This window comes from Meleagris gallopavo, chromosome 22, assembly GCF_905368555.1.
Source record: "Meleagris gallopavo chromosome 22, MGAL_WU_HG_1.1, whole genome shotgun sequence".
Taxonomy (NCBI): domain Eukaryota; kingdom Metazoa; phylum Chordata; class Aves; order Galliformes; family Phasianidae; genus Meleagris; species Meleagris gallopavo.
In genome coordinates, this window is record NC_139425.1 from 4,453,158 (window position 1) to 4,477,203 (window position 24,046).

The 24,046-nt window shown below is 44.3% G+C and overlaps 1 protein-coding gene and 1 pseudogene across 1 annotated transcript in view; one reads left to right on the forward strand and one right to left on the reverse strand.

Moving 5' to 3' along the window:
* The window catches only part of LOC146542945 (uncharacterized), a 78,224-nt pseudogene extending 66,290 nt beyond the window's left edge, over nucleotides 1-11,934 (reverse strand).
* The window catches only part of LOC104913998 (uncharacterized), a 286,339-nt gene that overhangs the window by 257,833 nt on the left and 4,460 nt on the right, over nucleotides 1-24,046 (forward strand). Inside the window, exons 12-15 of the mRNA XM_085241696.1 lie at nucleotides 16,739-16,837; nucleotides 20,394-20,641; nucleotides 22,146-22,291; nucleotides 23,816-23,937. The gene's annotated coding sequence lies outside the window, so the exon portion shown is untranslated. The remainder of the gene's footprint in view (nucleotides 1-16,738; nucleotides 16,838-20,393; nucleotides 20,642-22,145; nucleotides 22,292-23,815; nucleotides 23,938-24,046) is intronic.

The following is a 24,046-nucleotide window of genomic DNA, read 5'->3' on the forward strand; positions in this document are numbered from 1 at the left end:
AGCATCCCTTACCCCTTTTCTCCTCCCAGCACAACCCTCAGATGCAACCATCCCCTTGCTAGCCAGGGTTTTGCTGGCTGCTGCTGCAGCCTATGGGGCTGAAGAAACCCCAAGTGAGCATTCGTGCGGGACACTGATGGATTTCTGTGGCCACACTGGAGATTTGCAATAGGACACAGAACTGCTGTGATCCTGCTGTGTCAGGGCTGTTCCTCCCCTGTGCACGCGCCGTGCTCTCGCTGCTTCCTCTCCCATTCTCCTCCCATTTCTTTTTCAATGCAAAGGGCCTTGAACTTCTGGTAGCGACTTGACGGATGAGAGAAAGCACTGAAATGGAGAAAAGAGTGTATTTTATGAGCAATGGTTAAAATGTATTCTTCAAGTCCTATTTTTTAAGGTGAATATAGACGTGTGGACAATACAGCAATTTCCATGAAAAATTGTTACAATGGAAAACTGCATCACTTGGGGGGAAAAAAAGATTGTGAATAAATAGGCTTTTTTGATACTTACCAAATCTGTATTTCTGGTCGATTTTTTCCTCTTCTTTTCTCTTTTTGTTCTTTTCTTTTTACTTCTATGTTTATACAATATATATATATATATATTTAAGAAACAGCCACAGAGTAACATTTAGACTTCTTTATTATGATCCTGTTATTCTGTTCATTTTAAAACCAAATCAGTCTTTCCAATTTGATTGGGAAAAAGCACTTTGGAAATATTTTGAAAAAAAAAAATAAAAAAAAAGCGTTACTGTTGGGATTCCTTACAGAAAAGGATTTGCAGGGGGTGGGCCAACCACCTGCCTTCTCTGTAAAGCACAAACAAAAGATTTTTAGGGCTCAGTGTTAATGGTGTTACAGTTCAGTACAGCCAGCATCCACTGACAGGGCTCAGGTCAACAGAAAGATGAAGTTACTTAATTTATCCGTTGTTGAAGATGTTCAGTTTTCTTCCCCCTCTGGTTTTGCCTTCCATTCACCATTCAAAATGGGGACTGTGCACAGGAGCCAGGCATGCTCTGTGTCATTCTGCCCCATCCCCTGCTGGTGCCCCTGTGATGTCAGGGCTCAGGCTGTCCGAGTGAGCTGCTCATCAGAATGACTTCTACTTAAACCAGGAGAACCCTTTCAGCTGTTTTCAACTCCGTCTTCGAGTGTGTAATGTGCTCCGTAAACAAATAGGCTGTGTTTTTGTAACTGGGTCAGCCCAAATGGAGTTGTGGGACGTGGGGAGGAAGCGATGAGACCAGGAGCAGGAGTGGAGGCAGTGGCAGCCTCAGACCCAGAGGTCTGCAGGGAAGTAAAGTATGGATTGCTGCCAGAACAAATGCAGAGCCCTTTGGGAAACAGCTCCAAGCCCTCAGGAAAGGTCGGAGAACAAAGAGAGAAGGGAGGGCACACATAATGTCAGACCTACAGGAGAGGTGTTCGTCAGGGACAGGTAGCTCCAACCAGGGCTTGTGCGTGCTTCCACAGTGCCTGTTAGCAGTGGGGCTGTGTGAGGATGCAAAGCCCAGAGCCTCGGGAAAGTAAAAGAGGTAGTTGGGCCTTGCCAAAATGAGTGGGGAAGAAAGGGAAAAAAAAGGTGTATTTGCTTGAAAATAGTAAATCTCCATATGTGGCCCAACTTTTGGGGCTGGGATGAGGATCCTCAAATATGCATTTATGTGGTTGAAGGTCCATGAGGCCTCATCAAGGCACAGTGTTGTGCTAGAGAGAGCAATGTCTGGAAAATTCCTGGGCCTGTTTCCTCCCAGGTTGATCTGCCTGGCTTTACGGCCCTTGGGCTTGTTTATTAAGTTTTACTTTCTCATTTAAGTCATCACTAAAAAAGAAGAAAAAAGGAACACCCTCTGTCTACTAAAAACGGAATGAGAAAAAAGGATTGTATTTTCACACTTTCATTTCTCCAGGAATTTGTGTCATTAGTCCTTTTTTTCTTCCAGAAATGACTCTGTTCAGCATTGATTTAGAGCAGCTATTAGTAAGCTGCAGTTCCCAAACCTGCAGGCGGCACCCAAGAGCACTGAATGTGACTTCTCCCAGCTACCTGTTTTCATCGGCCAGATTCTGACCTCAGTCACTTGAGGAAGCTTTGCTGGCTGATGTAGACGAGAATCTGGTCCTGTATTTTAGCAAAATGAGGAAAAAATATCTGTCAGAGCTTCCTTCTCCCTAGAGTTGGCACTGTGATTTTTCAGTGGTCAGTGGAAGGCTTTTTGGGTACTGCATTAGGAGCAGGCATGGGTGTAGGACCAGATGGGTGTAGGACTGGGGAGCTGCAATCTGCCCTCACTGCCAGCAGCAGGACAAATGGCTCAAGGGTGAACTGAAGCAAAATGTGCAGTTCCGGGGATATAACAGTGAGACAGTAGATAGGATATCCTGCCAAAATGCTGTCTAAGTAGCCATTAATGGACATCTGAGTTTTGTTAAATAATTAATGTGTCTCTTGTATTTTTTCCTTATAGATCTTTCAAGGAATTTAGTTTCTAATCCTTTGTGTTTAGTTTCTGTTCCCTGAAATGCTGCTTTTGATCCTATCTTCTCAAGCATTTATAGATACTGTCTGTATGGCAGTTTTCTAATATTAACTCCTGACTGTTACATCCAGAAACCATTTACCCCAGCACGTAAGAAAGGAGATACCCCTGTTCTCTTGGTGCTGTTAGGACACCAAGGCATAACCTGCCAATGTGGGTTTGCCAAAGGCAAGTCATGCCTCTGTGTAATAGGCAAGAATAAGTCTTGTTCTTTGACCAGCAAAAAAGAAAAGCTCAAACAAGCTTTCAAAGCTAGGGAATGAACCACTCTGAGTAATATACCTTAGTCCATCCATGAAAAGTGCCTGTTCTGATATTGTCCCAAACCATCAGCAGATCTCACTTTGCAAAATCCTCCAGTGCAGAAATCTCAGATAACCAACGTGTCATGGAAGTACCAGTAAGAACCAATCCCCCAGAACAGAACTGGTCCTTTTACAATTTTCCCCTGTGTTTCTGCCACTGGGCTGGCTGCCCTGGATTACCGGAGAAGGCTCTCTAATTCCTCCCCATGCCTGAACACCTGTTGAATTTTGCCACCTTCCTCCAAAGCCCCAGCTATCAGTGAGAAAAGGACATTGGCTGCCATACATCTTCTTATCACCAGTCATTTTCCCTGGACGCCCAGTGACCGCTTTGGCTTCAGCCTGTGCTTCTCAAAGAGCAAGAAACCAGTATAATCATAGAATTAGTGGCTAGATCAAACACTTCCCGAAGGCTGGGAAGTAAGCAGAGCTGAGCTCTTGGTTTGGCCGTTGCTGGATGTGGGGGATAGTCACTGAGTGCAGCTGCAGATGTGTGTGGATCCAGAACACGGAGGAGACACAGGGTGCAGTGCTTGGTGCTCCCACACACTGCAGGTAGGGCACAGTCAGAGGTGTGAGCTGAGCTCCAAGCGATGGCCTGTTCTCTGAACAAACCCAAACCTTTTCGCGTATCTTCTGAGAACAAGGTGTTTTTCCTCTTCTGAAGCACAAAGGAAGGAAATGTATCTTCAGGAAATGTTTATTTTACCGCCAGATTGTCCGAAGCAAGGTTCAACAATACCCGGAAAAAAAAAAATCCCCACAAATTTAATATAAAAATAAGAGGGGCTATTGACAAAATGTATGAGTTTTATGAGTTTGTGTGCAGCGATGCTCTATACCACTGCCAGCAACTGAGTGTGCAGCCAGGACACCATGACCCAGGCCAGCCAGGTCCCTGTCCTCATCCTCCCAGCTCTCCTCATGCCTCGAGGCAGCGTTAGCAAGCAGCACTGAGAGACTTCTCAAAGTAAATGTTGATGTGTTGGAAGGAGAGATGCTTAACACCTCACCCAGCACAGGAACCTCACCCCAAACCTACAGCAAGCCTCCTTCCTCCTGCAGGCACATCCTGGGAGATGTGTTGTACATATTTCTTTGGAATATTATGGCTGTACTCTCCCTTCTTATTTCCCACCCTGATTTTTCCTAGGCTCGGGGAGCTGGGGAGTAAATCTTGCATGCAGCTGGTCTCTGAAAATGAAACCTGTGAGATTTAATGCCTGGACTAAGGATGAAGGAGTTAAAACAAAAATAAAAAGAAATATTTAATTTAGTTCTCTAAAACAGAGCTCTGCCCTGTCCCCTCCTCCCACGCATGCCACACCGACACCCCACCACAGAACACAAAACCCTGGCTTATTGCACAAGCCCAGCCCAGCGTGTCCCTGCCGTCTGCCGCAGACCTATAACCCCCTGCTCCTCCAGGCTGGCTCCAGCCTGCTCTGCTCTGAGCCTGAGCTGGCTCAAAGAGGCATGGAGAGAGGCTTCCACAGAAACCTCTAAATGGGCTTTAATGTCTCCCCACCGTAGGATTCCCGGAATTAATTTGCGTCTGGCTTTTGAAATCAGGGACACTGTGTTAAAGAAGATGGATGCCCCTAAGAAGTATTGAAAAGAATGAAGGGATGATAGGGGTGGTTTATTTAGTAAGCCCGGCTACGGATGCAGAGTAGTAAATGTGGCTGGCTGATTGAGATCAGATTTTTTTTTTCCAGTGGCAACACCCACATAGCTTATTTATTTATTTTCTCCTTTCACTTCAAGGCATCTCACAACAGCACAGTATTTTCTAAATCTCTGTGATTATAAATCTAGAAGGATGGCATTCTTGGTTTCTTCGGAGGCCAGGATTCCATACCCACAGGAGACGGGTGGGAGAGGTAGCCAGCAAGCTTTCTATATTATTGCACTGAATTGCAGGGACTGGTTTTGGCTTACACTGCATGGGGGAACGCAAAGTCTGCACGGAGCATCTCCATTTACTGCTTCCTCTGCATGCAGCCAAGGCCGTATTGCTTACACTCCCTGTGCAGTTACTGGTGAGGGAGCGATGCCATGCCTGCTTTGCAGTTATTTCCCCCACCCTGCTGCTAGGATGTGGCCCAAAAAGTTTAGAAGCGCTTTGTGTAACTGCAAAGCTGTTGTGAGCTTTGGGGCTGGGCAGCTCCTTCCTCCCCTTGTAGTGCTGTGCCTTGTGGCAGCAGAACAACTGCAGCATCTGCACAAAGTGAAGCAGCCCCTTGCTTTCTCTTGAAAGGCAGGAGTGGCTTTCAGAGACTCCTGGAAATGTAGACAGCGAGTAGAGATTGCTGCAGCACAAGTCGGGCTGTGCTGCAATGTTTGGAAGTGTTCTTCTGCAGTCTAGAAGTTGAGTTTTAGAAGTCAGAGACTTAGTTTGCATTTTTTCCGTGGGTCACAAGGTCAGCTGTGGGGTAAGAGGCGGATTTAGATTTAGAGTCATCTCTGAGCTTTGAAGAAAAAAAAAATAATAAATCAAGGTGTTTGATTTTGATGCTTTGCTTCATCTCGCTGCCTTGGGAACAGTGGGAGGGCCGCCTGCGGTGTTGGGGCAGCCCCACACGATCTCTGGTCCATCCCTCCCCTTCCTATCACTCACCTCCTCCCCAGCCCGGCCAGAGTCAAATATAAACTTTCCTAAAATGAACACAAGATTCATTCCGCTTGACCAAGTCTGACTTCCCAGAAAACAAACAGCGATGGCAGAGCCGGCCAGCCCCCTCCTTCCGCTGCTGCCCTCCTCCCGAGCTGGGAGCGACACTGCACTCCTGCGATGGAGAGGCATTGCTGAGGGCAGGAAGCTGACCTACGGGACTTCCCAGGGTCCACTGCAAAATAGTAGTATTGCTGAAAGCCTTCATTTTCTCAGCTCTGGTTTCTTTTTCGCTCTCCGCTGTGCCTTGGCTAACTGGGCTCAGCTGTTTTCCTGCCCTGATGATGCATCAGAAGGAACCAGGTCAGTAGCACATGTCAGTGCTGTTGTGAGAAGAGGGCTCTTCAAAGCTCAACATTTAACTAATCTGAACAGGGCAATAGTTGATTCTCTTTTCTCATTTTTCTTGTTCCCGTCACCCTTTGTTTTCCTTCTGTGCTTTTACCAAAAGAGTGCCAAGTCTGGGATGCTTCCTCCCTTGGTGCCTGGCACTGTGTTTGAGGCAGCTCTGTGGTGCAGCTGCCCTAAAGCCACAGCCGTGACCTCTTGCACTTGAAGTCCCTGAGTTCTCCATGCCTCCCATCCCCACGGGCACTCCCTGCTCACTGGGTAATTCCTCGGACGTTTGTTCTGGGAGCAGTGTGTGTGCAGGTGTTGCCTGCGGAGCTAAAACGATTCCCTCTCAATACCATGGGAAAGAAACAAGCGTAGACAAAATAATAAATACACCTGTATAGGGCTGACTCCTTTTCCTTATCAGGCGGTCGATGTTTTGGGACCGAGGTCAGAGTTATCTGATATGTCCCGGATCCCCTTCTCCTGCACTTGTCATCTTCTCCCACTCTCAATGTTTATCTGCCCCTCCTTTCCCAGGACAGGTATCTTTGATCTTGGCTGCTCTCACTGCTAAGCAGTCTCCCTTGCAATTGAGAACATGAGCTTCTGATCCCCTCTAATCTCAAAACATCCTGTGCAATTGTGTGCGTCTCTCACTTTCTTCCTCCTACCAGCAATACTTCTGTCATTTTTTTTTTTAATTATCAAAAAAATATTTTTTTAAAAAAAGAAAACAAACGCACCAAACCTGCTTTTAGTGGGGAAAACCAGAGCAGTTCCCTGTGCAGTGCTAACAGCTGTAGGCACACGGTGCTGAACTCAGCACTGTAGCTCACATTGCTTTGTCTGTGCTGATACACACAGGCAGTCTTGATGAGGACAAATGTAATTAATGAAGATTGGCCGCCACTTCTGTTAATTGAGTATCTGCTGCTAACGATGACTTTCAAAAAGTTTAAAAAATAGAAAGTAAGGAACAATACCTTTTTCCCCCCCATCTGCTATTTTTCACTATAAGCATTATCTATTGAAGCCAGAACAGATTAATTGTCAGGCCTCTCTGTTTTTCCTTCTCACTGTTTTATCTCCTAAGCAACTTTATTTGGTACAAGACAAATAATCTGAATTCCTGAAGGCAGAAACAAGGAGTGGGAGTCCGGGAAACTGGCTGCTGATCTAATGCAGTTTTTTGCAAGTGTGGTTATGGTTAGAGGCTCTAAATATGGCACCATGTTACTGTACACACGGCAACTGCACCCTGTGTGTCAATGTCTGACTCACAGCCGTTTAATTTACTGACAAAAACATGTTTTACTACTCTCAGCTGTGAGGAGCCAATAGAGTTTGGAGTGAATGAGCTGAGCTCGTGGCACCGGCCGCTATCAGCCCCGCATCCAGGGCTTGCTGTCATCTTCTGCCTGTGTTTTTGTGCACTTTTTGACTTCTGAACAGACAGACTTGGTCTGAACGTTGCCGACAGAAGATAAAATATGAGGTCAATATAATGCTTCTCTCTTTTTTTCCCCCCAATCTTTAAAATAAGAAGTGTTCACAAAGGAGAGCATTCTTGCACTGTACACATTCGTCCAAACCTTTTCTATTGAGTGACTCACACAGCAAGAGTTATTAATGGAAAGTATTAAATGAATTTGGTTTAATATTTGGTAAATAGGAGGTGTCTTTTCTTGGAGCTTGAATTTGTGTTTCAGATGTCTGTGTTTGCGTTATTTATATTAATCTATTTCATGGGCTTCTTAATAATAGCAGCAATTAAGATAATAACAATAAATACTAATAATACTGAGCTCTCCTGCTTTTCATCAAAGGGAGGTCAAGGCTGAAGGGTACACCTCTGGGAGCACTATAATGTAGATCTGATCTCCTCCCAGTATTTCTTTTTGTGGGAAGTCAGGAGTATCATGCAAAGATCAAATCTCCCGTGTTTTGGCCTCTGGAATGTCTCTTAGGCATTATAAATGCCAGCGAGAAACATAAAATTGGAAGGAAAACAAACACCAGGACATTGAAAAATGTAACCACAAATAGTGACCTATTTGTTGTTGTTCTTTTGTTTTGTTTTGTGTTGTTTTTTTCTTATTTAGCAGAATGCTATTAATATTATAATTAAAACTACTTTGTAGCCTGGGGGACTGAGCGCCTGGCTCTTATTAGAGCTGGATCAGCAGTCTATGGTAGAAAGAAGAAAAGAGGACAAGAGAGGGGATGGCCAAGAGGAGAACACAAGAGGGCACAGTGGCACCTGTGGTGCACTTGGTGCTCATCAGACTTTGGAAATGTGGAGGGCAGAGGGAAATTTAGGTGCATGTGTGACGTAAGTAATTAGGACCATTTTGTTGATTAGTTGGAATGATAAAAATGTCATTTTACCAGAACTATTTTTTGGTTAGTTATGGGGGTCAAAGGTTAAATGTGTTGACTATGTCGTCTGAGGCAGGATGATGACTTCTGAGCTCTGACAGTGTTAACCCAGGCAGTTTCCAGAACTGGAGCAGCCTACAGCTGCTTTTCTGACCCATTCTACTGTCTCGTAGTAAAGGAAGCCAGTTCTGTGAGTTCAGAAATAAAGGGTATCAATGCCTCTTCTCGGTTTGCGCGCAAGGAAGACATTTCTGCAAAGCATTGGATGTGGCAGAGCAGCAGTGACTCAGGGAAAAGTAAGAGATGTTGGTTGCGCCTGCCTCAGCCCTGCGGTGTTTGGAAGGAGGCAGCACAGAAATAAACAGGATGGTCTCCCAGCTCTGAGATTCAGAGATTGTGTCCTTCCAGAGATGCTTCAGGCAGGGTGTGTGCCGGGCAGCAGGCAGCCTCACTGGTCAGTGGTGTTGTGAGGGAGTTGTGGGGTCAGAACTGGCCCAGGCAGAGCAGGTCCAGCACAAGGCTGCAAACAGTCTGGGATTTCTGCAGTCACTTTAGCAGCAGGTTGCAGACCAGCCCTTTGCTATGGGAACTCTGCTTGAACCCTCTGAATGCTGTATCGCGTGACCTGACATTACTTCACAATTACTGGTGAACAACCACCTTTTTTCCTTTTTTTTCGCCCCTACTTTTTGTAAAGATCTCCTCCCTGTCAGGTCCCCAGCATACACATTCATAAGACACACTTCTCCCACCCCAACCTGCCCACAGTGGTCCCTGCCCTCCCAGACATCCATCAGTCTGTCACTGTACAGAGCTGTAAGAGGAAGATGTGATACTGCACTGCATGCAAAAAAGTAAAGAAAGAAGATCATTAACATCTTAATATCCCGTCCTGACATCTCACAAATTATTTTAGGCTTTGCAGCCAATGTAAACAGGTTTGTTTTCAACTCCCCTAATTGCCTGCTAATTGAGAGCAGATGCAGGCCTTAACTTTCAGCAGATAAAGAACAGTTTCTTCTCCAGGGTTCCTCATCTATCACGAGGTCTCTGATGTGTGCCTGTGAGCTACCCAGGTTAGCGGTGCTGAGGCAGAGAGGGATCAGAGCTGCTCCTCTTAGAACTGTGGAGATGGGAGGGAAGGCAGAGCTGTGGGATTCATCAGTAACATCATCATCATTATTGTTTCATTTTGTACTTCAGTGCACTTCCTACAGCAGTGCAGGTTTCCTTCTTGGGGGGTGGGGGGAATTCTCCGAATTATAGATGGGCTTCTTGTTATGATAGAAATCACTGGGTTTATGAAAAATGCATTGCTGTCATATTCCATTATCTACTTCCTCCCGTGCTGCAATTCTGTAGCTTGCAAGTCATTAGATTCTTTCTCAGAGTTCCTTTGAAATAATCCTTTCAAAAAACACCATTCATTGGGTATGACCCCAGAGAGATACTGTCTGGAACTAAAGCTCTCTTTTAGTTCTGCAAGGGAGACCTGTAACAACAAGATAAGTGCATGTGTATTCCAACTAACGTCTGGAGTTTGCTCCCTCCATTAAATGCAATGGGAGCCCACAGTTCAAATGGTAGACTTTTGCTTTGTAAATGTAGGAGAAAATTTAGTTCAGATATGTAGGTAAATTTGCATTTGGTAGTGATTTAGTGTTCCATGGTCTGTTTTAGTTCCAACTTAAATATTACATTAAAACCAGCAATAAAAAGAAGAAAAAAACGTGCTAACTGCAGGGCTCAGAAAGAGAGGGGATGATTTTGTTCTTGCTGTCAGCTGCCTTTTGCTCTCTCCTCTTCATTTAGCGAGTCAGCAGCAGTGGTGAAGTGACAGCCTTCAGGTCTTTCTTCAGGACTCTTTTTGCAAATGAAAGCAGCTCCTGGTGTTCTCTGTATCACTTACAAGGTGCCTGTGAATTTGAAAATTCTTGCATCTGGTCGTGAAAAGGCGGTGAGGATTAGCAGTTCCGTGGGGTAAGAGGCCCTCTGTGTGGGGAGGCTGCGTGGGTTGGTGCCACCTGGGTTCAGAAGGTCAAAAAAGGATAATTTAAATGCAGTTTTTTAAAGAGGCAACAAGAAACCAGTTTGGTGGTTTGTGGATCATAAAGAAATAGGGATTAAAAAAAGAGGGACTGATGCATCCCAGCATCAGTCAGAAATACCTGAAAGCACCTGGAAACTGCACTGCTAAGGGTTGCTCTACCCCAGAGCCACAACACCTTCAGGTTTCCACTGTGATCTCTTTGTGAAGCCCTGCCTAGCCACAAAGCCCCTCTTCCCTCCAGAGGCCTCACTGTGAGCACAGAGTCACCCCACCATCACCGTCGCTCCCTGGAACGCTGCCATAAAGCTGGTGAGCCGAGTCCCGGCCTCGCGGCGACGCAGGCAGTTTAATAGGAGGGCAGGGGGCCTACAGTCAGTAGCAAGAGGCATAGCAGAGTAAAGCAGTGGTCCATTAAATCAGCGCACTGGGGCCGAGGCATTTACAGTCACACAGTCAGATGTTTCCAGTAATTATTTCCCCATAGCATTTTTATTAGGTGCTCCATAAATAATGTTCACTGCCATGCTCCTCTCACGGTCTGCACAAAAAAAGAAAAAAATAGTAATAATGGAGAAGAGGAGAGGAATGTAATTCGCTTTGCCTTCAGCTGGATTTTGGGGTAATGTTGCCTTTCAGCCCTAGTGTAGCAGATGTGAGTTTGGAAAACAGCAGCAAATTAGTTCTTTGAAGACCAAACGTAATTCCCTGTCACCATCACGAGACTAACACAATGCGAGGCAAGTTCCTATTTGAGGTTTGGATGGTATTCTGGGCAGTTTGATCTAGTGCTTCATCTAGCAGTTGGCATCAGCCCATGGCAGGAGGTTGGAAGCAGGCGACCTTTGGGGTCCTTTCCAACCCAAGCCATTCTATCACTTAGATCGGTCTCCTGGCTGTGGATCCCATGCAGACCTGGGGCAGGCAGGCAAGGAAGCAGTGGGATTGGACTGGTGTTTGTTTGTTGTTAATGTGTTATTAGTTTTTATTTTTAGAAGAGCTTAGATAGTTCAAAGCCAGGTTCATCAAACAGCACTGCCTCCTCTCTGGGAAAACTTCCCAAAGCTCATCACTGTCACTGTGTTTTATCCAGTCTGGACATGCAGCATCTATTGATAGATCCTGGCTTTTTGGTGGAGGCTTTTGTGCAAAAGCTTTCTCCAGAAAATGTCTTTGTGTGGCCTGACTTGTTCTCATGTCAGGCAATAGAGCTTCCTTCCTTCCTGGCACTGGGATCCGTTTTACTAAGGCTACTTTGATTTTCAACATAAATTTTCTAGCCAAAGTATTATTCTCCAAATAAACTCAAATACTTGGGGGCTCATTGCTGCATTACTGGGCTGTGATATCGTGGCCAACTTCAAGCTGAATTCAGAGGAGCAAGAGTAAAGCTAGGTGTAGTCAGCAGTCATAGCTCCAGTTTGCTACTGCAAGGATCAGCAGGTGTGTAATACTTGGGTCTAAGCTTAAAATCCATGTATCAAGTGTAGATGTGCACAAGCTGCATAAAAATTGCTATTAGTTTAGCAGAAAGCAAAAATTTTAAAGCAGAAAGTTTTAAATATGAAGGGTTTTTGTTTTGTTTACTTACAGTAACTATCAGTGTCTCCTTGGGCTTGTGCCCTTGATCCTTGATAGGCGCCATCTGTGCACGTGAAGGAACAGTTCTATATTCCAGAGGGAATACAGTATTTTAGTGGAGGTAATTTTCAGTGGTGTACAGCAGCCCCGATTGCAAGCTAAGACATGTAATTTGTTCATCTGATATACAGTCCAAGATTTGGGTCAGGCCCAGCGCAGTCCTCACACGTTGACTAGAAGAACCACATGGGAATGATTCCCCTTGTCCTCCTGGAGCAGGGTGCTGAAGCCTGCCATGGCTGAAGGATGCTCTGCTGTGGCCATGGCTTTAGCAATCCCATAGGGATTAGTAGAAAAAGGCAAATCGCTTGTTTCTCAGAAGTTATCTTCTCCAGATAATTTCTCAGTTACTTTTGTTCTGATTTGTTTCTACATTACTCAAACTGTTGTTCCCCTCAACTGGGGAAGTTGCAGCTTGAAATAAGATCTGAACCCATTCAATACAAATTTATGTATCTGTGTAGTGGTATCAGAAGACTTGGTTCAATGAAACCAGGCCAGTGGCATTTTATAATTTCCTCTTGCTCCAGCAGGTTATGGATTAACCCATTGTTATTTCACTCTGAGGGAGCAGAGAAAAAGATACACTCTGCAAAGACCGTGATTTTAAAAAATAAAATCCATTGGCTTTCTGAAGGAATATTTTATTGGAACCATAAGGTTTCTTTTTTTTTTTTTTCTTTTTTCTTTGAGAAAGAAAAAATTGAAATCCGGAGTTTATTTTTCCTTCAGTGTCTTTCCTAAGAACCAACAGGAATTGAGATATTTTTTTTCTCTCTTGTGTTTGTGCCTACTTATTAAACACACATGTGGCCTGGATTCCTTGCGTAGGTGCAAAGAGGTTTGAAAAAAGAGGGAAAGAAAAAAAGGTGTAACCCAGTCCATTGACCTGTCTCTTTGCCCTTAGGACTCTTTCGAACAGCTGTGAGAAAAAGAAAAAGGAGGGGGAGAGAGAGGAAAAAAGGAGGCAGTTTAACAAGCCAAATCCAGATGTTCATTTCATACACACACCCTGAACAGCTTTTGCATGGTTTATTTCGTTTTCTGAAACCATTTTTCACCAGCCTGTTTTCTCAGCTGGGAAACTTCTGGTGTAGTGTTTTCAAAAAAATATTGCATTTGGCATTACAAGAAAACAGAGCCTTCAAGACATTAAAAGGACAATATCCTTGTTTGACTTGGCGCAAGGAAGCAGGGCTATAGGAATTTTAGATTTTTGTACCACCCAAAGAATAGGTAAAAGAAATTTTCCACTCTTAAACCCAGTTTACATGGGAATTTGAGAGTTGATTTAGCTTGTTGTTGTTGTTTTTTTTTTTTTTTTAAATTATTATTTTCATTTTACAGACTTCTCTGAAGACTTTATGTTGGAGTAGTGGGACTTAATCAGCATGAGGGGATAAGTAAACTGACAGAGATTATTTCACATCCACGTTTTGACAAATTGTAGTCCAAGACTCAAATTGAAGCTGAGAGAACCTTGTTTTCATCTTGCGAGGAGTATGTCTCGATATGCTTGCTCACACCAACACAGCACAGCCAGGCAGCAGAAAAAACTTGACACGATTTAATCCTGATGCACCTTCACTTAAAAGAAGCTGTACGATGTGAACCACAGCTGGTAGGGGCTCTGAGTGGCACTGGTGGCAATGGGGATGGTGAGAAGCCAACAGGACAGTTCTGCACAGAGCTTGGGGGTACCCCAGTGGTTGGCAAGGGAGGAAAAAAAGGGAAAACAAGTGCAAACAAGACCTATGCTTCTCTCATTTAGCTGATTAGAGGGTGTACTGCCCTTCAAAAAACAGCATGAAGCTGAAGGCAATGATTATTTGCTGTTTGCTGTCACAGCTTCAGAAGCTTTCCCACCTAAGTTTTTTTGCCTGTGAGATCCCAGAAGTGCTATTTGCTGTTCCTTATTGTATTAGAGAGTTGATTTTAAATTATCTGTATTTAAAAAAAAAAAAAGGGGGGGGGAGAGTCTGTAACTCTGGAATACATTTGAGCAGTGGTTCAGTGCTCCCATTGTTCAGCTGTTGTAAAACAGGAAAAACTGGAGATATTCTTATCAGAAATCTCACCATCCTACATAGGTTTCAGGCCCCGTCAACTAAGAATTAAAAACAGAAGATTGGAATTGTTGGTGAGAAAAGGTGGAAATCAGACAAGTTCAAATATAGAATTTGAAGACATGTTATGATTAAATTGAGGACAAACAGAAAATGGAAAAAAAAAGAAGTATAAAATATCCTAATTGCAAAAACTGCAACGTTACTTAAGTAAATAGAAATTTCAGGTATTAAAATGTTCCACACGGTGTTTTCCTTTCACTTTGCTACTGCTAAAATAAGGGCAAATCATCAAGTTTCTCTCTTTTGGCATTTCAGAGCACTAAGGATATGGTGTTTGTGCCTGTAGATGTGTGAGTCCTTAGGCCTTGGCAGTGCCATGCGGTGGAAATACTGGCATTTGGTGTCAGAATACCACCAAGTGGGCTATAAATACTTGGTCCTTGAACTAATATGCTCTTCAAGCAGAAAAAATAAGAGTCAGAAAAATCTAATTAAGGCTTAAAATGCATTAGGCAGATTATTTGGCCAGCAGAGCTAGAGTGGAAGGCTGCCAAGGAGTACTGGTGAGTTCTGTTGAGCACACCGGTAGTCTTTTAAAGCCACTGACTTGGTACACAATCTGTATAATCCTGGGGAAAGCTGATACTGCCTGTCCAGTTCAGGAGACCACAAATTTCTGATGTAAAGCACTACCCTGATGTGTAGTTGTTTTTTTTTTCCCACTCCATTTTCTGGCAGTGTGTGCAGCATGTGTGCATGCGTACATCTCTGTTTTTGTGTGTTTGAGTACTTACACAACCGTTATTACACACACTTATAGAAAAGCATGTATTAATTGCCTGATCTAAAAGGACAGTCTGTTTGTGCAGCTCTCAGACCTAGGACTCTGGCAGCTTCGCATCTGGCTTAGAGTAGTAAGATCTCCCAGTAGCCGTGCTCAAAGGAAGCTAAATTTAGGGACATCTGCATGGATACTGTTAGGACTCTATACTTGGAAATACTCTGTTGGTGAGTAAGTGTACAATGCATGTGACTTGGGAAATGTCATTTTGGGATTTCTTTAAAGTCAAGATGAGATGCTCACTTGCCATAGCTGAGCATCTGCAGTAGGTAAAGGATGCTCATGCACTCCACAGGCCTGCAGTGACTGACATCCTACCAAGCACCTGGGTGTCCTCTGAAAGTTGTGCAGAACTTTCCTACCATGTCTTTCCCACCAAGGCTGGCTGACATGACAGCAAGTACTGGATATGTTATTTGGGGATTTTTGAATGCAAGGCTTTATAAACGAGACGAGTAACAAATCCTCTTGTTGAGGAAGGTTGTTCCCTGTAACATATTTCCTCTGAGACTCTGGAAGTTTTGTTCAAAATTCAGCTGTCCGTATTTATTATAGGGAATGGTTGCAACCCCAGCCGTGAGGCACAAGAAGAGGTGCTGGTGCTAACATGGAAGCCAGAGCTTGTGTCTGCCAGGAGGCGGGCGTAGTCAGGTCCACTTTGGAGCGTGCTGTTGTTGGCACTGAGCTCAGGAGAGCCCAGAACATGGCGTTGTGTGCTGCGTGTCCCAGCCCCAAAAGATTCCGTTGTGGAGGAACGGAGAGGGTGAAGGAGGCTGAGGGCCCTTTTGTCGGGGCCGGCTCCTCCGTGGCCTTTTGCTTGCCGGAGAGAAGGGCTGCCCGCTGGACACAGGGAATGCCTTCTAGCTGCCGTCCCGTGCCCTGTCCTCCAGCCCCCTCCTCATCCTGTGTGGAACGCCAGTGCCAGCAGTGCGGCTGCCATTTTAGAACCTTTGCCAGTCACAGCTGTCACCTTGGTCACCGCTGCCCCGGACAACACACTCGCCTCTGAGAGCTCTGGCAGCCATGTCAGGAGCAAAGAGAGCGAGGGGCGAAAGTTGCCCTATTTTAAATGGGAAGAGGGAGCTTGGGTTCCCAGAAGCGAAGAGGAGGAGGGGGCCCGCCTTGACCATCAAGCGGAGGACGAATGAAAAGAGAGTCCGTTTCCATCGCGCCTGGACCGGCGCTGTGACCACCACCGTGGAGCCCATGGAGGTGGATCCACCTCTGCAGGAGCCCATGGAGGTGGATCCACCTCTGGAGGAGCCCATGGAGGTGGATCCGCCTGCGGCACAGCTGGCCTGGCACCACACCACCGTGCCAGGCCCCGCATTGGCGCTGTCACAGCTTTACCATCGCTGGTCCAGGCGCTCGGCTCCTTACCCGCTGCGCGGCCCCCGCCCCCAGCATTAGCTGGGTGGCATTAATTAACATCTGCTCCTCCTTCGAGCCTCCTCTGGAGCCAAATTCTGTGAGCTCCCCTTCCCATTTAAATGCTGCAGGAGTTATATTTCAGTTCTTGTTTCTGTTGTTGATTTTAGTGTTTAGTTTTAGTGTTAGGAGTAGATTATTGTTCGTATTTTAGAGTTAGGCATAGGTTACTTTTAGTATTTTAGTGTTAGGCATAGTTACTGTTCTTATTTTAGAGTTAGGCATAGGTTCCTGTTCTTATTTTAGAGTTAGGCATAGGTTACTCTTAGTCTTTTAGTGTTAGGCATAGGTTATTGTTCATACTTCAGAGATAGGGGTAGATTGCTCCTATCAACTGGAAGTTAGCAGTGCTCACTCGGTAAGCACACGTCTGATTTATCATCCGAAGACGTGAGTATGACTGCCGTGAGAATGGAGGTCTGATGGCATCTCCAATTAATTGAATTTCCATTGTGACTTTTCCGTTGCAGACTGTCGATGAGCGGAGTCTGAGTGTCAGTGAAATTAATTTGGGACTCAGAAGAACAATATCTAATTGTGTCACAAATGTCCTGCGTGGCCACTGCAAGGTAGGTGTGCCTTACTGTAAGCCTGCGCTGAAGCAATGTTGGTTAAGCACAGCTCATCCTGCTGTCCTCAACAGATTGGCTTTCTGCGTGCTTTATTTCTGTGTTGGTGTTGTACAGCACAGCAGCAGCAAGCCTGTGAATATGTACACAAGGAACGTGAAAATAATATTAATAATGTTAGTTATTAATAAAACAGTCATCACACATCTGTGATCAACCTCAGGGATAAGTGTCATGATCCATCATTAGGTTGTAATACAGAGTCAGTAAGAAGAGTTTGAGAGGAGAAAGTGAGAAAGGAGAGGAGCTGTATGGGGCAGTTTGCAGCGCTGTTGCCTTGTACTGTCAGGCTGAATCCTTCCAATCATGTACAGGGAAAATAGCAAATCTGCCAAAGAGTGAGAGTGCTTATTTTAAGCAAAGCAATGACCCATCCTGCATAGCCTCCAAAAAGTATATTCTTTGTTTAGCTCATGTTTATGCCCTGTAAACATTCCCAATCACTTCATTTAAATAGCTGTATTCAATAACAAAGACAGGTGTAAGCACTGGTTCAGTAATCTATTCTGAGAGGGGTTCATACCTGCTCTGGGAACACCCTTATGAGCGCTGACGAATCTGTGTTAGCCCCTCTGATCTCATCCACTGCCACATAGCACAGGAGAAGCTTCATACTGTTGACTGCATCTCTCTTGAATTTCCCTGTAACTTTAGCCCACGTTTGCCTAACACTTTGCAAGGCATGGGGAAACATTTCCCATCTTATTTAGACTGAGTTCAAGGAGAAATCATGATGTTCCTCTTTGGCACGCCCTGCTAGACTTGTTTTGATACCACTACTTGTTGCTTTGGGGAGGTTGTCCATCCTGAGCTGTCTTCTCTACAGACCCTCTACCATTATGGCTCTTCTAGCGAGAACAGATGCATCAGGTTTTAAGAGTATTTCTTTTGACAGTATAGTTATACTTTTTTTTTTTTCGTTCTCCACTGGAGAAATAAAAGTAGCAAAGTTGCTTTTTGTCCACAGTGTGCATCCGTGCCCCTGGCATAGAGACAACTGAGGAAGGGAGTGAGGTTTATTCGCTTCCTGAGGTGACAGTGCAAGCAGCATGCAGAAGTGAACTTGGGCATCCATAAACAGGACTGTGTGTTTGTGTAGCTGTGTGTTTCCTAGTACAGTACTAGTCTTGACCTGTTTGTCCCATAGAGATAAAACACGGGGAGAACGACAGAGTTCACAGGGAATGGAAAGGCCTGCAATGAAGTCACAAATGGCAGGTGGTACAGATCGTATTTTCAGTTACGCTTTATTCTGTCTTCTGTTTCGTGGGAGTGAGAGTTTAAATCAGAGGGTGGCATTGTCGATGAGATAGGAGATGGGGATTTCTGAAAGGGAATGTCTACATCACTGCAAAAATATAATTGGTATTCTCAGAGTCATGGACTGGTTAAGATTGGGACTGGCCTTTACAGATCCTCTGGTCTGGGCCCCTGCTTAAAAAAGGACCAACTTCAAAAGGCTGCTCAGGTTGCTCTGCACCATGTTCTGTGAGGTTTTAAATATCCCCAGCGTTGTGTATTTCGCTCTGCAGCCTGCTGGAGAGCTTAGCCGTACACGCTGTGATTCTTTTTAAGTGGAACTGGAATTAGTTTTGCTGCAACTAGTGGTTGTTGCCTCTCATCATTGTTGCTTATCTGAGAAAACTTGGATGCTGCCTCTTCTGTAATTATTCATTGCCTTGGTAGAAGGTACAGTTAGGATCCCCTCCTTTAACATTCTCTTCTTCAGGCTGAACAAATTCACTTCCCTCATCTGTTCAGCTGTCTCAATAGCCCACTTCTGGACTCACCCTGATTTGCTGATACCCTTCTTGCACTCTGAGGGAACATGATCCCAAGGTGGAACTGTGTTTTAGTTATGGTTAATGCTTTCTATTAACTATCTTCTCTTTTGACATCGGATGCTCAGCCTTTGGCCGTAATTATTACAGTGGCTCTCATTCAAATGTTGGGAACATCGGGGCGTACCTGAAGCCTTCTTGGAAGGGCCTGTTTCCTGAGCACACACTGTACCCAGCACATCCTGTCCCATTCATCTGGCCCTCTGTGACAGCAGTACTGCTAATTGACTTTTTTCCCATTGCTGAACTGCCCGGATCATCCTGGAGGTGCTGCATTTGTTTTCTTCTTTGACCAACTGTATGCACGTCTATTGATTCAACAAAGGAACCAGGAACATCTAGGACAAGCAGGAGTGGAAAACTCTCAATTTTTCTTTTCTATGAATAATTTAGTGCCAAGTTAACTGAAACACTTGAAAAAGATTTTTGATGCCTAGCTTCATTCGGCCAACCCTCTATATCCAAACATGTTCTCCATCACTGTCACCACCCAACACTTCATCTTGTCCCACTCACAGGAAAGGCCTTGTGGAAATAAAAAGGGAATGGAGAAGAAAAGCAGATTATTGTTGCCATTATGCATGCCTGTGTGTGCACATGTGCTCTTTAAACTTACATTAAGGAAGAAAATGGATTCTATAAGAAAAGGAAGAATGAAACCCAAGCCATATTGACCTTCCAAACTGTATAATCCTTTCAGGGATACAGGCTGGACTCTGTCACACTATAAAGCACAGTACCACATTCCAGCTCCCTTCTATGGAGCAAGTGTTTTTATCAGAGTAGTATATTCTCATCCACTATGCTCTCAGCAGCAGGATGAGCGGGACCTCCTTGCCTGGCAGTGGTTTCTGCAGCTATTTCTGTGGGAAGGCCCTCCTCCATCTGGTACTTGGCAGCAAGGAGAACTTTCCTCTCAGATGTTTTCCCTCTTTTTCTTGCCCTGTTTAAGGTATACCCTTTGGAAGTCTGCAGCTTCCAAGATTTATTTTTGCACGGGGCACATACTTTGTGTTACGTGGTCTGGCTTTCTTTTCTTTGAGCAGAATGCTGCCCCATGCCCTGCTTATCCTGGCAGGGGAAGAAGAATGCTGTTTGCTTTAACATTACCTTCGGTCTCAGTATGCAGCAGGTCAAAAGATGTGACAAGTACACATGCTAATCCCTTTCCCTTTCAGTTAATAGAATAACACAGATGGGAAAGTTTACATTGGGATCTGATGCTTGCTCCAAGCTAAAGTTAAGAGAGAGACGGGTTGGGCAGAGTGAATCCTATACAAACTCACCTTCCTACTCTGCACTGAAAAGCTCCTAAACCCTGCTTGCTCTGCTAAGAATTTTCCCCTTCCCCTTTACCCTCCTTTTGAGAGCAGTAGCTAGAACTGACTAACGTACTGAAAGCTATTGTAGGATGAAACATTCCCAAGAATCAATGATATTCAAGTGAATAGAAGCCAACATTTTCCATTGAAATACCAGCGTTTATTTTGAAATGGTGACTTTTTAACTTCTGACATTCCTGAGCATTGAAATATTCCATAGGAAAATTGCCACTAAAATCACGCATTTTCTTAGGAAACATATTACAAGTTTTTTTTACGTATAATTGAACTATTTATGTTTCATTTGATTTTCTGTTTCTTTGTAACCTCCAGAGATGTCCTCTTATACGACATATCCCATCAGTAACTCCTCCATACCTGAAGATTTTCCAATTACATAACCACCTCAGGAAGCAGAAGAATAAGACCTGGGATTGCACCTCTGATGCAATGAGCTGCAGCATGACCAGGAAGGTCGATCCATTGCCCACCAAAAATCACCTTCTGCTCACCAGGACATCAAACCTCGCAGCATCCTCATACAATGAGAACCTTTTGCTGGATCCCCACCTGGGAGCAAGGTTTGAATTTAACTGGAAGTCCTTAAATTTAAGATTTTGAGGGTGTCTCCAAGGAGACATTTAAGATAACTTAATACCTGCAATCTATTCTGATAGATATGGGCATCAGAATGCATATTTAAACAGAGAAACTGTGTCTTCTACAATTCTTTATTCTTTTTAAAAATCTTGATTTTTAAAACTGAAGCTATGTGCTAATTAATGAAAGTAAGATTTGAAATGCGATTAAAATGTTCTAAGTTTTACTGACAAGGACACATATTTGCACTGAACTTGCTAGCAATGAAAATATTGATGTTAGTTTGTAATAGGAACTGTGCCTATAAGGTTTGCTTAACCACAGATGTATTGCTCATGGGAAGCACTCCACTAAGCGACCTGCTTTGTGATTAGAGAGCTACTGCTTGTGTTTGAGAATGACTGCCTATCTTTTTCATCTCCTTTCTTTCAACATGTGCTGTTTTGGTGCCTTTTTCACACTGCTTTAGATATTTCTCTCTGATTTCAGAGCAGACAGGGTTGTACCTCTTTCAGCCTGCTGCCTATTGATAACATTGACGTTTAGTTTACAGATTAAATTTTGGCTTGTGTTTGGTTTGGTCTAATACAAGCTCTGGTATAGATGGGTCTAATTAACAGGAAAACTACAGCTGAACCCCTATGAAAAGGCAGTATAAAAGGACCAGGAATAAGTACTAGCAGTGATTTGACACATTAGGATTACTTGGCTTGGAAACACACAGTGTAAGGGGAGAAGCAAAGCTGGCGGCCTTGTTGCAGCCAAACAACAAAGGACCCGTACTGCTTTCTAACTCTGACCTGACAACTGTGGCTGAAGCCTGAAGCTTCAGATCTGAGTGAAGCATCCATCTTGATCAGTGGAGAGATGCCTCCCCACAGTGAGCAGCTTGGACTAGAGACTGACATTGAGGTGACTAGCATGAGTTGAGAGAGGTCCTGCCATCAGAGCTGGTACACAAGGTGACTTGGATACACAGGCCAAGATTCGTGACTACCCATTTTGGCCAATTTTTGGAGGTTTTAGAGTTGGAAGGCAGGCTTCCAGTTCTTTCTCTCCAACTGATGACTGAGATGAATGCCTCCAGGGGAGCTGAGTGTTCCACAAAAGCTCTGAGCAAACTTCTGGAGATGCTTGTTTTCCCTTCCTTTACAGACAAATTTCAAATAGCAACAACATTTTGACAGTCACTGCAGTGATTAAATGTGGGCCAGGTGTGTCAGGTCCTGGTTGCTACACAGGCACCAATGTTCACATTGGTCGCAGTGGAAATTCAGGCTCCTTTTATATGAGGCAAGGAACCCAAACACTTCTGTCTGCCTGACCTTTACTCTCCATTGCAATTTCATTGCTGACTTCTTTGCTAAGAGCATTAACAAGGGGGAACAATTAGTGCCCATCACAAGGAGAGCTTTTGTAACATGGGTGACTGCCCTCAAGAAACACTGTTGAGACCACCAACTGTTTTATTTGTTTTTGTTCCAGTTTTTGCTGATTGAGAAGCTCATGAGATACATCTAATTTCCCTGGAGGTCCTCGGGGAAGCAGTGGTCAGACAATCCTTTCCTAGCCTGCTTTGGGCAACGCTGGTGGTACAGCACTGCTGGCACTGCATGTGGGCTGCTGTGCTGGTAGGTCTTGTATAGCACTGAGGTTTTTACGTAGGTTTTTAAAGTGCCCCCCAATGGGGTCTGAATCAATGCAGCAGGCAGCTGTTGTCAGCCACCAAACTCTTGTTATTAAGTAGTAAACACTTTATTCATGACAGATTTTGAACAAGTGACCTAGTGGCAAACAGCTCTGTGCAGCTCAGTGTTTTGGAGGGTAGACAAAAATCTCCCATAATGGGGATGGGGCTTAAGAATCTCCTCCTGGGAGCCACTGCCTGAGGCTTCTTAAAAATAGCCTCCATGCATGCCACGGTGCCACATGGAAGTTTCAGATCTATACCTGCCTACAGACCTTCGTTTTAAAATACCGGGTGCCTTTGTATCTCTCTGCATGAAGTTATGATCACAGGCATCTCCCAGGGCAGTAGGCAGCATGCAAACTGCATCACCCTTTGGCTAAATTGAGCAGGAAATTCGGTACCTCTTGGAATCACACTCCTTCCTGCTTCCTCCAGTTTGAGGGAGGCCACTGTTTTGCTGCTGGCCATTAAACCCCAGGAGGCCTCTTTGCCTTCCCTTATCCTACCCCACACAGCCTAAGCTGCTCTTGCCAGCAAGCTGAGCTGAGGTTGGCCTTGTTTCCTCCCCCATAATTCCACTCCCTGCTTGGAAGAGAACAGTGGTGAATGGATTAAACTCTCCCCTTTCTCTGTGGCCAGTCTATCTGTCCTTCCTGTGTATGGGAACACAGACTGAGTCACACTGTCTTGTAGTGACAGACAGAGACGCAAAGCCTGCACTTTAACTGGACTTTGCATCCAAATATCTCAAAGAACTTCAAAAGTTACAGTTCTGCAGTGTAAATCAAATATGCCAGTACCTCCAGACCATCGGTCTATATTTAGTACTTGTCTCTACTGACATTATTTGGATTATTTCCACTGAGTACAGCTGAGAGCTGGATGATCTGAGAGATCATCTAACGTTTCTTTGTCAACTTCTTTTGTTCACTTTATTTTCATATATGAAAGATCTTTCATCCTAATGCAGATATAGTACAGACTTGTAACCTCACAAGCTAGAAACAGTTACAAGATCATGTCCATAATCAGAAGTAAAACTGTGTCTTATAAAAACATCCGTTTACCCAGAAGATGTATTTTCATAATGAGCATCAGGCACAGCATGAATACCAGTGCATTTAAAGCATACAATTAAGTGCGTGTGTGTGTGTATTATCAAACTGCTTGGGAGACCAAGCCAGAAGATAAATATCCTATGAGTTATTTGTATGTTAAGATAACCTATTTCTCAATTTTGTTCTCCACTCAGAGATCACGTGAATGATCAAATTTGTAACAAAACATTCAAAATATAGATTTTTTTTTTTTTTTGTGTAAGAGAATGAAACTTTGCCATGATGCTTATAGAAAGGGTTGTCAGTGCTGGGGAACATGATGTTCTGAGATTACTGCTTCCCATGATTGTCTCACAGATCTCTCTTATTTCTTGTTTGTTTGTTTCTGTCTCTTGCCCTGCATTTAGATACTGGGCTCCTCGGGCAGAGTGAGATTCAGCCTTCAGTGTTACAGCAGTCATTATTGCAAAGGAGCAGTTTGGGAACAAACTGTCATCACAAACATCTGTGATGGTCACAGATACTGAACGTAAGTCACAAAGCAAGCTCCACAGCTGAGTTTGGATTTAAATACACAACTGCATAAAAGGTTTATGAGAAAGCACAGATTTTGTATAGTCACATTTAGTTCCTCTTCT